This window comes from Carcharhinus amblyrhynchos, chromosome 11 (assembly GCF_965287045.1).
Source record: "Carcharhinus amblyrhynchos chromosome 11, sCarAmb.v2.hapA, whole genome shotgun sequence".
NCBI classification, from domain to species: domain Eukaryota; kingdom Metazoa; phylum Chordata; class Chondrichthyes; order Carcharhiniformes; family Carcharhinidae; genus Carcharhinus; species Carcharhinus amblyrhynchos.
The window spans coordinates 59628047-59644553 of NC_137334.1; the positions used below are offsets into that span (position 1 = coordinate 59628047).

General features: G+C 39.6%; 1 protein-coding gene across 3 annotated transcripts in view; it reads right to left on the reverse strand.

The window, feature by feature from the left end:
- Positions 1–16507, reverse strand: part of csrnp3 (cysteine-serine-rich nuclear protein 3) — a 206221-nt gene that overhangs the window by 58467 nt on the left and 131247 nt on the right. Inside the window, exon 3 of one of the 3 annotated variants that reach the window (XM_080199194.1) lies at positions 15371–15489. The exons of the other annotated variants lie outside the window; for them this stretch is intronic. The gene's annotated coding sequence lies outside the window, so the exon portion shown is untranslated. The remainder of the gene's footprint in view (positions 1–15370; positions 15490–16507) is intronic. 3 annotated transcript variants of the gene reach the window in all.

Genomic DNA, 16507 nt, shown 5'->3' on the forward strand with positions numbered 1-16507 from the left:
GATAACCCAGGCTTAATGCCTCCCAGTAATAAATCCCAGTATGCCTTATTGAACACTTTCACAATACCTCCTGCCACCTGCCAATTATTTGTGCACATATACCCCATGGTCCCTCTGCTCCCGACTCTCCTTTATCTTATATTGCTTCAACTCAGTCATGTTACAAAAATGAATCACTTCACTGCATTAAAATTCATCTGCCACGTGGCCATCCATTCTGCCTCTTCAGATCTATCAGTTATCTGGGATCAAATGACAAAACACAACTTCCAGCATACACAAATAAATAGGCATATGCTCAGAGTCTGAGGGCAGGTCATCTGTTGTACCACAGATATATAGAGCAACACTAATGCATGTCATGTGTACTTGTCACCTTGCATAACAAAGAAGTTCAAAGAGGAGGCAGTCGGCTCCATCTGCTGTTCATGGCATATTCATGCGTTAAACTTTTAACCCTCAACATTTCCATGGATCGTCTAATAATCAGGAATCAGGGTCGCTAATAGGAAAAGCAGTAATAACGTGAGATTTATAAAGGATGGGATTATGAAAACTGTGCACTGTTTTGCCCAAGTACTCTATCTAATGGTGTGTAATGCCCTGGAGAAATACAGAGCAATCTATAACACTACACCTGCAGCTCTCAACATCTGTCTGCACCATAATTCCTTCAAAATGCCAACAAACAAACTTAATATCAGGCAAAAGAAATCTGATATAAAATATGAAACGCCTTAAGTAGAGCTAAACATTTAGAAAATCAGCGGTTTATTTGTGTGAGGAAGGCAGATCTGAACTAGACTAGTTCTTATTAGCATGATAGCACAAAATCAATACTCAACTATTTCAGAGAGATATAATTAAAGCTCAGTCAACAGAAATAAAGTTGGTTTTGGATCTGATATGTATTTGTTTGTATTGATAAATCAAACACAAGATGAAGTTATTTGTGTTAACTGCACAGAGCATAAACATAACTTAAAGTGTGTTCCTGCTGTTTCAAGCTATACTTTGGCTATCATCACCAGTTTAGTTTTCATATACAAGTGTCGTCTTTGTAAAATTTGTAGATTTCAAGCTAAATTTTGAACCATTACAATTTGCAACCCAACCAGCATTCAAGATATTGTAATCTCTAACCTTACTGGAACTCACTAATTTTGAAGTGACATTAAAACATTTTTTTCAATTCAATATTCAAGTTTACTTATTGGAAATCTGAATGTTATGTTCTTCCATTCACAGTGAAAATATGGGGAACACTAATCATTTAGTCTGAAGGAAAAAAATTGAATGCATTAACTGTGTAACAAATAAATATAAAATTTTAGATATAAAATATCTCAATTTCAAAGCACTTGATTTCCATCTATATTTCAAACATATCTGCATGGCATCTGAACCTTACAATCAAAACCATGCCATCGAGAGAGAAAATAAATTTTTGGAAGCTCAACACAGTTCCATGTTGGGGAAAGCATTAGTAAGCAAGCCAATCTTGTGTACTTTGCAGCAGCCTGTTCAAGAATAATAATAGCAATGTCCCTTAAAATTAAAATCAACATGATTAAAACAGATTATCTAGTCATTGACCTCTCTACCATTTGTAGGGCTTTGCTCTTTGCACATTGGCTACCAAGGTTTCCCCACATTACAACATTAAACACTTATTGCCTGTGAAGCACTTTGGGACACACTGAAGTAAATTACACTTTCTTCTCCTTGTAGGTAAAATTTAAGCGTAAAATATTCCTTAACATATTGCAAATCCCAATGACTACAATGTTGCATGAAATTTTCTTGCACTTACGTAAAAAAAAATCCATTATTATGCCGAAAAAATGCTGCTGTTACAATAATCATATGTGATTAATCCTTGCAAAACATTTTAAAATAAATGCCTAATCAGTCTGTTTTTTGAATCTGAATAAGGACATTTGCAAAAACAAGTTTGTGATCCTATTTGAATGATTAAAAATATATTTTCAGGGTGATATTTGTTCGCCAAATGATTGTGTGTTGAGTGCATGAATAGAAATGAAGTCGACTGGCTTCAGACAAAACCAGCAGATCGTGTTGTGCTTTCTGAGACATTCACATCATTGTCTTTCAAGTGCTGAGCACAGGCTAACAGCTGCCTCTCCCTTCTTGTGTAAGAGCATCAACTCTCACCCCAGATCCAATATACACATTGAATGATGGGCATAATTTATGACTCCCACTTTGATAAGTACATATTATACTCTGTTCATAACATACTTTTTGTTCCCTGCAACACGATTAGTGGTCACATTTTTAAAAAAATCTTTCCAATATTCCACTTTTATTTCTAATCCCCCTTTACTTTAAATATCTAACCAGGTACAGTACTGTGTTCCATGTGTACCAGAAGCTCTACCGCACAGCGAATATCAGCAAGATATTTGGTCATGGGGAATCACATTCAAATCTTTTCTTGGGTGTCCATAATGGGAAGTATCCCAACACAAGCCAATGGATGGTAATCAGGAATGGATATGTGGCCTGGTTTTCCCGATCCTTGCTTAAGGAGACTGAAACTAGTTGTCCCAATTTTAGTACAAATGAGAATAAAACAGTGAGACCATTGAAATGTCATTAACCATTACTCTGTCCCATTTATAACCTGCCAAAAACCTTCGGCCTGCCGTTAAGATCAGATGGTACACAGCTCATGCTCACAACTACACTTTCCATTCGATCCTCCCTATATTATTGCTGAATCGAAGCAGCTGAAAAGCAAAACTATCATATCTCAATTATCATGTTACCAACAACGGAATACTCCATTAGATCATTTTGTGCTATAATTGCATTTACGCATTTCAGTGATTGCAAATTACTTTACTTTCGTAAGATATTTTACATCATTCTACTGAACATTACATTATTTTACATAAATTAGACACTAGAACCTCTAAATAGAATAATTATCTTGCGTAGTTTGTGTACAGAAAATATTTATTAATATTTCACCTCAAGTAGAACATTCTAACGTTTCACAGGTCAAAGCTTCTATCATTGATTTGCTTGACTGACTATTCCAGGCTTTCATTCCGACACATTGCCAGCATCCCATGGGTAAATATGCTTCATGTCCTGCATAATGTTCTATTTTTCTTCCCCAGAGGGGAAGTGAAGGCATTGGCAAAAAAAAATTCAGCTCCAAAACCATAAACATGCTTTAACTAATTTAAAGAATTGCATGTTTGGAATAATTCCGCTTGTATGTGGCAATTAAACAGGATCATATAGGTTTTTTCAATTATATTCCAAGACCAACCGCTACTGCATTCTGATTTGCCAGTATTGTTGTTATCTTATTAAAGCTCACAGGCGTCTCATCCATCAGCACACAGTTCATGTACTAGTTTGTAATAAATAGGTATTTTTACCTCTTTGTAATTTTGCTAAATTTTGCTCTCAACATCCAATTTGCAGCTCTGAAATACATATTTTTATAAAACGTATAATCAATTTTCAGGGCGTCATTTAAAGACTGATTTCCCAGCACCATCTAAAATCTAGAAGCAGCAGCTACAGTACGAACTCTGGAACAGGTGCTGGCCAAAAGCCACTTCCCCATGAAACAGAGAGAGAGAGGAAAATCTGAGAGTGAGTCATTTGAGGCATCGTACAGATCTAAATGCTACATGAGCCAGGGACTGATGCATTGCAGAAAAAGTTAGAGTTTTATAGCATAGAACGAGGCCCTTTGGCCCATTGTGTCAGCCATCAAAATCTCCAATGGAGCAAAGGTAAGTAAAAATTAATAGAACATTCCAGATGCTTGTGTAAAAACCAATAAAAAAATTGATTTGCTCAAATTTTTCCAACTGTCTACCCTTTTCTTCAATTCTTAATCTCTGAAAACCTTTCCACCTACAAGAGTTTAACTAAATACTGAGACCGTACAGTGCTACTGAGAACAAAACACAACAGCATTTCATCTCAAACTAACTACCAAAAAATAAATTAACTGTCCATTCGTGGCATTGCTTGTTTTGTAGGCACGTTTCCAAACTAGATTTCTGTAACTTTCACTGCACTTCTAAACCAGATGCATTTTGTGCGAGGTGCTTTGGCACTGTAGGCTTTTACATAAATGAAATTAGGATTGAAGTAGAAATGTTTGAAATAATCTTTCAATCCAATACATGTAGATGTAGACTTCACAGAAGATACCATTGTTCAACATTCCTCACAGTGACTGTGTTCAAAAAAATAATGCAACACACCAGTGTTTCAGAATCAAGTTCCTTACTTCCCATTAATGCACTATTCAGCAAGAGGTCCTAGCATTCAGTGCGAACGGTTTTGTCAAACTCATCCCTGGTGTATTGCTCATGTCAAAATCCTGAAACTGAACCATTAGAACGTAAAATAAAGACTGAAACTGCTTCTATAGCTTTGCAATAAAGTCACGTATTAGGTTATTCTATGATATTTGCAATGAACATATAAATGTATGAATAAAGAATACATTTATGATTTTACTTCAAAAATCAAACTGAAAGAAACATTCGTTCACAATGACCTGCACCATTTTCACCTTCAGTAAAGCAGGCTGGAATTTTATATGCGGTGGGTATGGTGAGTCTCGCTGGGGGCTGTGCTGCAAGTTCCCACATTTCATTGTGGGACATGGGCAATTGTAATGCTAGGGTATCGTTAATCTTTGGAGGATGGCTGCTCTCCCAATTACCTGATGATAGGTTAACCTGTTCTATTTTCAGCATATTTCCTGACCCTCTTGAAGCAAAGATGCAGCTCATGAAGCAAAATTGCACCTCCATTTTGCAATTTTGCACTTGAGGAATTGTTGGCTGCAGACCTGATATGAAGGACCATGCCCCATTTTCATTTTTAGAGGTGCGAGTGGAGAAAGTCAGCACCAGAGACAAATACCCTGCTACTGGAATAAGCATGCCTAAGAACACTACCAAGTAAGCCTGGTCAAGAGGTGGCTAAGTGGGGTCAAGGCCAACAGCATCATGCCATAGCCCTGGGTTCAAAGCACAAAGAGGTTAACAGAGAGCAGAGATAAGTATACTTCTGCAAGCCTTCACCACTCTCACCAGCACCATATAACAACTCCTCTTATCGCTTCACTGCTGATTTCAGCTAACATCACCCTCCCTCATCCCCCGCCCCTGCCCAATCAATTCCTTCACTATCACAGGGGAATACCAAATCACTTCCTTTGCAACCCACACAACTGTCCCCACCAAGATTGGGTTCCCCATTTTAAATGGGGGATGAAAATAGAATTCCCCCCCCACACACCCTTTTCATTGAGCAGGGTTTTTGGAAGTCCATTAAAAGTGGGGTGGGGTTTTTGGAAGTCTATTAAAAGTTTGAGAGTTACTGAGAAAAGGTGGAAGCCTGTTGTGTAAAATGTTTATACATCTTCCAATATCACTATTAAGTGCTTTGATATCAAGTATTTTTAGTGAAGTGATTCAGCATAGGGATTTGTCCTGCGAATTATTTAGTTGATCTTCACATTGACCAGCATCATATAATTGTTCACATTATAGGGGAGAAAGTGACACAGTGACAAATTTTACAAAATGTCCTGTCCGTCTATGCTGTCATCTTTTGTAGTGTGATTTAAATGGCTCTGGTTAATCAAAAAAAACTTTGACAACTGAAATAACCTATCCACCTGCTCACATCCATTCATTGACAGATGTAAATGTGTTAGAAGCTGTTCAGAGAAGGTTTGCTGAACTAATACTAGGAATGGGCGAGTCGTCTTATGAGGAAATGTTGGAGAGATTAGGTTTGCATCCACTAGAGTTTGAATGAGTAAGAGGTGACTTGTTCAAAATATGCAAGATCCTGAGGGGTATTAGCAAGGTATACGCGGAGAGAATGTTTTCTCTTGTCAAGAGAATCCAGAATGAGGGGTCATGTTTTAAAAGTAAAGAGTCACTCATTTAACACTGAGATGAGGAGATTTGTTTTCTTTGAGGGTCACGAATCTCTGGAACTCTCTTGCTCAAAAGGCAGTGGAAGTAGGGTTTTTGAATACTTTTAAGGCAGGACTAAATAGATTCTTGATTAACAAGGTGGTGAAAGATTATTGGGCTAAGCAGGAATGTGGAATTGAAGTTACAACAGATCAGCCATAATCTTATTGAATGGTAGAGCAGGCTCGAAGAGCCAACTGACTCACTCCTGATTTGTATACTTCTATGTTCACTTGAAACTGATATGAGAATCTTCTGCTCTTTCCACGATTTCATTTGGACAGTTGCGGCCAGTATGAATTCTTGGCTGGGTTTCAAGTGTTAATACATTTCAGCACAGTAGCTGTAGTCATTGGAGATTGAACAATAATTTTAAGAGGTTAACAACAGATTGCATCTTTGATGTGGTTTCTAGCTTGATGACACAAGCTAATAGGATTATAAGTATTGCCAGGTTTATTTCACATGGCAGATGCTTTTTTTCACAGAATCATTGACAGTGTGTTTGATGGAGGCTTCTATTAGATGGAGAGATGTTATTTTATTCCCCAAGGAATGTAAAATGTGTTCCATTCAGATTGCATACAATTGGAGGATGGTAGTGGATAATGAATGAGTGGTTATGGAGGATTCAAGGGTACAAACACATTGGGGGCCTTTAATCAATATTAGGAGCCATGCTGCTGTGTTGGACCAGTGAGGTAGGCCTTCCTATCAGCCCACCTCCACATCCCATTCCTACCACACCAGTTTGTGGCTCACAAACTGCACTGCAAACTTGAACACTGCAGGAGAAGACAAAGTCGTTCATCAGTCAAGAGTGCAGTTTGCAAGCTGTGAAATGGCCCAGTTTGCAAATTGTGCTCCCAAGAGGACTGTCCAGCCATGGAATACAGAAGAAAGGAAATTATGGTAAATCTTAATAAATAACTGAGTTGTCCTCAGTTGGAATATTGTGTTCAATTCAGGGTATCACAGCTATGGAAGGATATTAGGGTCTTAAAAAGGCATAACAGAGGTTCACTAGAGGTGCCAGAGATGAAACTAGAGAAACAGGAACTGTTCTTCTGAACAGCCAGCATGATACACAAGTGAGAAAGGCTCAGCGCTGCCGACAGGGATGGGAAGAGGGCAGGTGCCAGGAAAAGGGGGTAGGTTGCCACTTCTAATAGGCTCCCTCAAGGTGGACAGTTACTGCAGAGCTGTCTCAAGGTGCAGCAAACTTCTACAAATTAAAATGTGATGAAAAGAAAACGCAGCAAACTGTGTCTAGTCAGCACATTCAAACACCTGACAGATAACCTAGTTTTACTCCTGCCCTGACATTTCATCTTGCCATGAATTGAACTAATAGCTAAAACATCAAGGCCACCTGGCCAAAACGCCCACCCACCAACCGTAAACATGGACGGGCCACATGAAATTGCTGTTAATTGACTGCTTAATTGCTACCAACTCTCACATCTGCCCATTGACTATCACGCAAGTACGTGGAGACATCAAGGCCTGTGCCCGACATCTTCTCACCATTTCACATGTTTCCAATTTGGGCCAATGCACACTTGAACAAGGTAAAGTTTTGGCTATCTATCTTACACCCAAACTCTAGATTTCTCCCCCTGCATATATCTGCCTTGCTCTGTCCCTTCCTAATGTCAAGAACCTCCTGAAAACTTACCTTTTCAGCCACATTTTTGGTCAGTTCTCTAAGTTCCCTTCCTACTGCTGTTTGTGTCCAACTATAACTGCAAAATGCCTAGAGACATTTCAACAAGTTGAAGACATCAACTAAATGGAAGCTACTGCTGTGGTTCATACAACACAAAGCATTTTACACAATTAATTTCATTAGTTTGGACTTAAGAAATAGAACCAGGAATAGACCATATAACCCCATGAACCTGCTCCATCATTCAATATGATCATGTCTGATCTTCTACCTTCCTCCACTTTCTCACCCACTTTTCACAGAAACATAGAAGGTAGGAGCAGGAGGTGGTCATTTGGCTCTTCAAGTTGGCCCTGCCATTCATCATGATCAAGGCTGATCATCCAATTCAATAGCCTAATCCTGCTTTCTCCCCATAATGTTTGATCCCATTCACTCCCAGTGCTACATCTAGCTGCCCTTTGCATACATTCAATGTTTTGATATCAACTACTTCCTGTGGTAATGAATTCCACAGGCTCACCACTCTTTGGATGAAGAAATCTCTCCTCATCTCCATCCTAAATGGTCTACTCTATCTCCACAGACTGTGACACCTGGTTCTGGACTTCCCCACCATCAGGAACATCCTTCTTGCATCTAACCTATCTGGTCCTGTTAGATTTTTATATGTCTCTATGAGGTCCCCCCTCATTCATCAGAACTCCAGTGAAAACGATCCTGACCTAGTCAATCTCTCCTCATTCATCAGTCTAGCCATCCCCGAAATCAGTCCAGTCTCTGACAGAATAGAAACATATTTCAGGCTAAAATATTACCAGCAACTGAAAATCCTACTCTCTGAGATCGACAATTTCAAAGATTCACAACACTCTGAAGAAATTTCTCCACATCTCCTAAAGCCTAAATGATCAACCCCTGATGTGGAGACTGTTAGCCGTGTTCTAGATTTTCTGGGCAAGGGAATCTACCCTCTGGCTCAGGATCTATCCTTCAAGCCCCTCTAGAAAATGAAATCACCCCATTCTTCTATATTTCAGATTTATTCCGCTTCACATCACAGGGCAAACTTCTCATCCAGGAATCAATGTGGTGAACCTGTATTTCACCGCCTCCAACACTAGCATATTTTTCTTTAAGATGTGGAAACTAAACCAGTGCACAATACTTTGATGTGGTCTCAAAGTCGAACACATTGGTAGCAAGGCTTTCTTATTCTCATACTCCAAATCTCTTGCAATAAAGGTTAACATGCCAGTTCAAATTGCTTGCTGTACCTGCATGCTAACTTTCGAGCTTCCTTGTATGAATACACCCAAATCTCTCTAAACATCAACGTTTGAGTTTCACACCTTTTGAAAAGTATTTCTCTATTCTTAATATCACAAAAAGAATAACCTCACTTTTCCACATTATGCTTCATCTGCCACCTTTCTGCCCAGTCACTTAACCATCTTTGTCCTCCTCAAAGCTTACATTCCTTCTCCCCCCACCCCCACCAGCTTTGTAATATTAGCAAACCTGGTTGCATTACTTTTGCTCTAACCCATTAATATAAATTATGAATAGCTGAGGTCACAGGACTGATCAGCATGGCACTCCACTAGCTAAAACTACCAACTTGAAATTTCTATATGCAAATATATTACCCTCTAACTCCATAAGCCCTTACCTTAGGCATTGATTGACACCTTCTTGAATTTTTTATAAATCAAAGTATCTTAAATCCACCTCTTAAATCCTCTCAAAAAACAAAGAGCATCCTCTTTTAGGACCTTAGGATATGAGCAATCAGATTATGAGGATTTGGATGCACTTATCATGTCTTCCTTCTGCACCGGAGGGATTCCATTTGGCTCACCGAGTCTGCACTGACTCGCCAGGAGAACATCTCACTCAGGCCTACTCCCCACCCTATCCCTGTAAAACCAATAATTTACCCTGCTAATCTGCCCAACCAACATTAAGGGACAATTTACTATGGCCAATCCACCTAACCTGCACACCTTTGGACTGTGGGAGGAAACCGGAGCGCCTGGAGGAAACCCACACAGACACAGGGAGAACATGCAAACTCCATACAGACAGTGACCCAAGACCAGAATCGAATTACAAAGAACAAAGAACTAAGAACAACCCAGCACGGGAAAAAGGCCCTTCAGCCCAACGAGCCCGCGCCGCCGCATCACCCTACACCTATTCTACCCTGCGTGTCTACGAATGGAACCCCTAACTTAGCCAGATTCAAGGGAGAATAGTGTCAATTTAGTAAACCAATCAGCCTAAGAGCACATCTTTGGGGTCGTTGGCACTGTGAGGCAGCAGTGCTAACTATTGCACCACTTATGTTTTTCCTAATAATATAATTAAAAATGCAGAGCAATAGTAAATCCCCCACTCTTATTAGCCTCTTATTAACTTTTATTTCAGATGCATAATTTGTGCTTTCTACTGTGAAGACAGACACAAAATATTTGTTCAATGTCTGCTGTTACCTCATTCCCATGATAATTTCTCCTGTCTCTGCCTCTAAGGGACCAACATTTACATTAGCTTCGCTCCTTATATACTTGTAAAAGTTCTTACAATTTGTTTTTATAAGAACATAAGAAATATATTCATAGTTATTTACTCCCATATTCTACTTTTTCCTTTTTAAGTCACATTTTGCCACTCTTTCCTGGTTTCTAAACTCTCGCAATCCTTCTGCTTTTGATTGCTTCAAACAAAATTACAAGTCTCTTCCAACCTTATACTATCCTGAACTTCCAGATTAAGGATCGTGCAGATGGATCTTTCACCGAGTTTCTGTTTTTTGTAATGGAATGTATTTTTGTTGAACATTTTAAATGGTTTCTTTAAATGTTCCCATTGTTTATTTGTCACCATACATTTTAGTCTATTTACCAATTCAACCATAGCCAGTTCTTCCTTCATGCATATAAATTGGTTTTGCTTATGTTTCAAATTCTTGTTTTGGACTAGACTGCACTGCTCTCAAACTTAATATGGAATTCAATCATATTAGGATCACATTTTGCTAGAGGATTTTTTTACTATGAGATTACTAATTAATCCTGTGTCATTGCACAATACTCAATCTAAAATTCTTTACCCCTTAATTAGTTCCACAATATTGTTCCAGGAAACTGTTTGAAAAAGCATTTGACAAACTCAATCTTCCAGACTACCATTGTCAAATTCCTCAGTCTACTTTAAGATTCAAGTTTCAAGTGATATTATATTATGTTCGTCAAAGTGACAATTATTCCTCATTTAATACCATATCAAATTATATAATTAATGTTAGGGGGCAGAAAGCAATTTCCACCCAGGGTTCTTATCTTTGTTATTTCATACTGATTCAACTTCCTGATCTTCTAAGCCAAGATCCTTTCTTACAGCTGTCCTTATGTCATCTCTTACTCACAGTATTATTCCTTCTCCTTTTCCATTCTGGAAAAAGAGTTCAATAACTGGCACTGAGACAAATGAAATGGATAAGCAGTTAGTCTGCCTTGAGGCGGTATTGACCAAGGCAGGAATGCATTGGCTGCAATATTCCCCTCGTAGCCTGGACAAACATTCAGTTCTCAAGTGCTACAGAAAGCAACAAAAAAGGGCAAGTACTGATTATATTGGGGGTAAAGTCCCTTATATGTTACCGCAGTATTTCTATAACTTCCCATTGTGGTGGTACAGAGCAGAGACAAGAAAGGAGATGAGGGAAAAGACAATATTCCTTGCTCTCTGTTTCAGTTCTTGCATCTGTGATGGAAAGGCTCCCAACTTTAGAGGTGCACAATGAAGTTGACATTTGGCCTTGCATCTTGGTTACCCCAATTAGAGGGACTGAGGGGGCGTCAGCCAACAAAGATAATTGGTGATCCGAGAAGATAGGTAGAAGCTTCCTTTATCACCTTCAGTATGGTCTTTGGGGCCAGGGGTTTTGCAAGAACAGTCTGAAGACACTGAAGCTGATGGGCAGATCAGTACTTATAGGCCTCTTAAGTGTGCAGCTACACATGTTCCCAGCTTCATGTCTTAGACACAAGGCCTTGGCAAAGAGAAAACCTGAGCAGGAATGTGACTAGGTCATGCAAGTGAGCAGACAAGATGATGCATGTTGAGGTCTCGTCAGGAACAGCACTGTTCAAGCAAGTTGCACGTGTCCAGTGACCAGGTAAGCAGGGGAGAATACTGGAATGCAGTTTTCATTATTGTTCTTCAAATGGGATATTTAATGTCCGTCTAGAATAGGCAGATGATATGTTCCCCCATGTCAGTCACAGAGGGAATGAAAGGAATAACACGGAATCACCTTAAACAGGGTGACTGCATTCTACCAGTTGGTCAGGAAGTTATTAGCTTGAGCTGCAGAATTTAATGTCAAATAAGTCAATCACGAGTTAGAGAGCAAACTCAAATATAACAATGAACTGCCTCAACATTAAGGCACAGCATCAGAATGAACACTGAGCTCTGCTGATGCCCAGAGCAGCTTAATAAGGATTTTACTTGAAACAGCAACTCTCCACGATGGTGCATTTCAACTGAGAGGTGACACAGTAAGCTTACCATCATCCTGAATGAGATGAGATAAGAGAGTAGGAGAAACAGGAATGTAAATAAAGTACAAGAATAATGAAACATATACTTTCCTGCAGAAATATACTTTCATTATATTTCAATCTATAAATGTTACAGAGCTGACTTTACATGGTTTTTGTTCTTCATATGTTCATTTGGGAGGTGACAACACTATTATGATGGTTCAACCACATCTGACCTGGAGAGGATGATCCCTTGAAGCACAATGTGAATATAACTTGTTTACTGTAGAAACAATTGCTTATGACTCTGCAAGAAGACTAAGCCCTGAGGAATGTTGTGATTTCAAGCTTGTAGTCTTTTATGTGACATGCTGTAACCTACAGTTCCATGTTAGTGTGTGTATTTATCTTGACGATTGTGCAACAGGATTGTTAGCCTAATTGTGGTGCACTATTTTCTCCTGTGTGCCCCGGACCACCCACCTCATCTGAATAGAGAATATTCACGGTGCAAGGTGGCATATATACAGAACATGAATACAATGCTGATACCTTGCATGGATTGTCCTATATTTGACAGGAGACTCACTAACTGACAGGAATTGTATAACATTCATAAGGGACAATATCCATAGAGCCATAGAAAAGTTACAGCACAGAAGGAGGCCATTCAGCCCATTTTGTCAATGCCAGCCTGCGGAAACCCAGGTGTCCTTTCTAATCCCACCTTCCTACATCCAGCCCATAGTCCTGTCGCTTATAGTACTTAAGATGCAGATTGAGGTACTTTTTTTAAAAAGCTTCCTACTCAGGCAATTAATTCAAGACACCCACCACCCTTTGTGTAAAAAAGTTATTCCTCATGTCCCCTCCACACCTGACAGCTATGTATCCATGTCCCCGGTTCTAGAATTCGCCACCAACAGAAACAACTTTATTTTGTCTACTCTATCTCTTTCCCTCAATTTTGTACATCTGTTTCAAGGAAAATAACCCCAACCTATCCAACCTCTTATTTTTCTAGCTCTGGAAACATTCTTGTAAACTTCCTCTGCACTCTCTCCAAAACAATTACATCCTTCCTGTAACATGGTGACTAGAACTGCACGCAATATTCCAGTTGCAGCCTCACCAGTGTTTTATACAATTCCATCCAACATTATATCCTTACTTTTGTATTCTATACCTCTGCCAATGAAGGGGAGCATTCCACATGCCTTCTTCACATCCTTGTCTACTTGAACTGCTGCCTTCAGGGACCTGTGTACGTGTACACCATGATCTCTCACTTTTCCTACCATTTTGAGTATATTCCCATTTTTTTGTCTATTCCCTTTTACTATTTGACCTCCCTAAATGCATTTCTCTACATTAAAATCCATCTGCCACTTGACCGCCCACTCCAAAAACCCATCAATATTGTTTGTAGATTATAGCTATTCTCTACACTACCCACTACTCTGCTAATTAAGGGGAAGTCGTGTCTGACAAATTTATTGGAGTTCTATGAGGATGTGTCTAGGGCGGTGGATAGAGGAGAGCCGGTGGATGTGGTCTTTCTTGATTTTCAGAAGGTGTTTGACAAGGTACCTCACAAGAGGTTATTGCAGAAGGGGGCATGGAGTTGGGGGTAGGGTGCTGGCGTGGATAGAGGATTGGCTGTCAAATAGGAGGCAGAGAGTGGGGGTTAATGGGTGCTATTCGGATTGGCGGTTGTTGACTAGTGGAGTGCCCCAGGGATCGGTGCTGGGGCCTCAGCTATTTACCATTTATATACATGATCTGGAGGAGGGAACCGAGTGTATGGTGTCAAAATTCGCTGATGACACCAAGATTGGTGGAACGGCAAATTGCGCGGAGGGTGTGGAGAGTCTGCAGAAGGATGTAGATAGGCTGGGCGAATGGGCCAGGAACTGGCAAATGGAATTTAATGTTGGCAAGTGCGAGGTGGTCCACTTTGGTAGGAATAATGGTAGGAAGGACTATTACTTATGTGGTGAAAAACTGCAGCAGGCGACGGTGCAGAGGGACCTCGGGGTCCTTGTGCATGAGTTGCAAAAACCCAGCTTGCAGGTGCAGCGGGTGGTCAGGAAGGCTAATGGGATGCTGGCCTTCATAGCGAGGGGGATTGAATATAAAAGTAGGGAGGTCTTGCTGCAGCTGTATAGGGCATTGGTGCGGCCGCAGCTGGAGTACTGTGTGCAGTTTTGGTCGCCGCACTTACGCAAGGATATTTTGGCCTTGGAGGGAGTGCAGAGGAGGTTTACTAGGCTGATAACGGAGTTGAGGGGGTTGAACAATGAGGAGAGGCTGAATAAACTAGGCTTGTACTCATTAGAGTTTAGAAGAATGAGGGGAGATCTCATTGAGACATATAAGATGATGAATGGGATGGATAGGATAGAGGTGGAGAGACTCTTCCCGCTCAGAAAGGACAGTAGGACTAGGGGGCACAGCCTCAAGATAAAGGGGGGGTTGCGGTTTAGAACGGAGTTGAGGAGGAACTTCTTCACTCAAAGGGTGGTGAATCTCTGGAATTCTCTGCCTGTTGAAGTGGTGGAGGCTGCCTTGCTAAATATTTTTAAGACGCGGGTTGATGGGTTTTTGATAAGCGAGGGGATTAAGGGTTATGGGGAGAGGGCAGGAATGTGGAACTGAGCCACGACAGATCAGCCATGATCTTATTGGATGGCGGGGCAGGCTCGAAGGGCTAGATGGCCTACTCCTGCTCCTATTTCTTATGTTCTTAATCTGTGTGTCGTCCGAACATCGGGCCAGTTCAGATTGAACTGCTCTTTCGCTATGGCACGCATATAACTTTGGTGCTCATATTACAACAGACAGATATGAGTTGTGCATAGCTTACATAATTGAAAACAAAAACACTGGATATTTAGAATGTAGCTAATTCAGTTACAAGATTTATCAACTTTAAAAGCAATCACAGTAGGAAATAATGCAATTAACTTCCTTAGTATTCTCAGTGAGAAGATACAAAGCAATAACAATGCATGAGCCTATCGTATACAGTTCTGTGGCATGCTGTGTTCGAGCTCTACCATACTGAGCCTTACTAAAGAAATCATACTGTAGTTTAAACTCCACTACTGACTGAAATGAGGCCTACTGCCAAGATCAAGAAACATATTTACCAAGATGAGGACAATTCCATGTACACAATATCTTCATTCCTTCAGATTATGCTATTTAATAATTGATTTTTCTTCTGACAACATTCACAGTGAAAACATAATCTCAGTTTTCTGTGTGACTAAGAAACAAAACACCAGGATATAGTGATCATTGATTCATTCAACAACTACTGAGTTGCCATATCACAATAATAGAAAAAATACTTTTTAAAAAATGAACACAACTCTTTCATTTCCTCACTTAAAAAAACATCCATATTGTAAAATGCCTTAAATCTTTTGGCAGTTCTGAAGGAATTATTCTCGTATCGAGTTCTTGAATGACTGTTAATTAATATAATTTTTTGGCATGCCTAAAAATATTGGTGAAATTTTCAATGATTAGCAACTTTGTTAGTAAAGATTAAGGGTGAAATTGATTGTGTTATGGGGTGAAAATGTAAGAAAAAAAGTGAAGATTGTAAAGGTCAGCCCTCTCTTCATTTTTCTCTTCTCTTTTCCAATTGCGAAGGATTACTCCTTCTGTCAGAAAGCCAAGTTGTTCCCACAGGCAAAGCTTTGGCGCAATGCATGTGCTGCATGACAAGCTGGGAGATGCTGGACAAAGGCAGCTCAACACCATGGAGAATTGAGTCAAAATATAATATCCAGTGAATCAGTTAGGAGTCTGACTTGTGTCCCTTTAGGTGGCAGGAGCATATTACATTCAAATGCAACAGATCATCTTCAAAATGTTAATTTACTTAAGGCGTGCTTCATTGCTGAGTGTGCTCTTGAAAAGAGAATGATTGTTGTAAGAGGTTGGCATTACATCACTTATAGTACTGACTTGTGACAAAGCAATTATGAAAAATAAAGCTATTTGTATTATAGCATTAGATGGGTGAAACACTTAAGAGATTGTACTCTCTTTTTAGTATCCTTCAGATGAAATTACACTAAAACTGTCTTTTCAAGTTAATCTGATCGTAAGCACAACAAATAGCATGCTCCACGGTGAAAAACAGGGAAACTCAGGCAAGTTAAGTCTTGGCAGATACCTTTCTTCAGTAATTTTGTAGGTCACTTTGTTGATTGATGGGGGACTTCACTATCCAACAGATAATTTCTATTTTCTCTTTTAGATATATTTGTGTA